Source organism: Canis lupus, unplaced genomic scaffold, assembly GCF_011100685.1.
Source record: "Canis lupus familiaris isolate Mischka breed German Shepherd unplaced genomic scaffold, alternate assembly UU_Cfam_GSD_1.0 chrUn_S392H552, whole genome shotgun sequence".
In the NCBI taxonomy this organism is placed as follows: domain Eukaryota; kingdom Metazoa; phylum Chordata; class Mammalia; order Carnivora; family Canidae; genus Canis; species Canis lupus.
Window position 1 is genome coordinate 39,185 of NW_023331320.1, and position 1,131 is coordinate 40,315.

Here is a 1,131-nt window from a genome sequence, read left to right on the forward strand (position 1 = left end):
TGGAGCGCGTACCCAGTGGGCCCCGGAACAGCGGAGGTGGCGGCTCTGGCAGCGGCTCGGCTAGGAGGGGAATGCATGGCCCTGGGAGAGCAATTCCAGAGGCACAGGCCCCGGACCCCAGGGTGCTGGGGGACACAGCAAGGATCCGGATCCCCTTGGGACATGTGGGGGCCGGGAGGACACAGGACCGCGAGGACGCTCCTGCCGCGGGGCCCCCCGAGCTGTGCAGGTCAGTGCCCCCCATGCCCGCAGCATCCAGGCTCCCACGGACTGGGGTCTGCAGGAGTTACTGCGGGAGCTGACTCTAGGGCTGAAGAGCTGGCCACCGCCAGTGTTATTGTTCCTCCCTTATGTCACATTGTGCCTGGGATGGAGCGGGGCCACCAGGGAGCATGGGTCTCACAGGATAAACAGCTCCCAGGTAGCCATGCCCCTGGCAGGGGCCGGGGCAGCTCCCTCGGGGCACACACCTGACAATCAGAAAAGAAGGCCCCTCCCCCAGAAGATCACCTGGAAGGAAACAGGAAGAGCAAGTTCTTGACAAAGCAGCACTGGAAAGCTCCAGGGGAATTCGAGGGACTTAAACTATATAGAATCAGAGGCTACACCTCCTTGTTATTTTTTTTTAATTTTGAAATGTTTCTTTTTTTCCTTCCTTTCCCAGTACAACTTGTTTTTAGCCACCATGCACTGAGCAAAGTCCCTTGAAGGAAAAACTCACCCCAAAGAAAAAATCAGAAATAGTCCTCTCTCCCACAGAATTACAGAAATTGGGTAAAACTTCGATATCAGAACGCCGATGCAGAAGCAGAAAAATAATGCTACTGGTGGCTTTGGAAAAAAGTATGAAGGATTCAAGAGACTTCATGCCTGCAGAATATAGATCATTGATATTGGGTGGGAAAAATCTATTTCCTGTATCTGAATGCCTGTTTCCCTCCCCAATTTAGGAAAGTTTTCAGCTATGATTTCTTCAAATACATATTCTAGCCCTCTGTCCCTTTTGGTACCCTCGGTAACACCAGGTAAATGTAGATTTTTGTTTCTGAGGCTGTTATTTTTCCCTTAACCTATCCTCATGATCTTTTTTCATTTTCTCTTTTTTCCTCAGTTTCCCTCCTTCTCATCAAC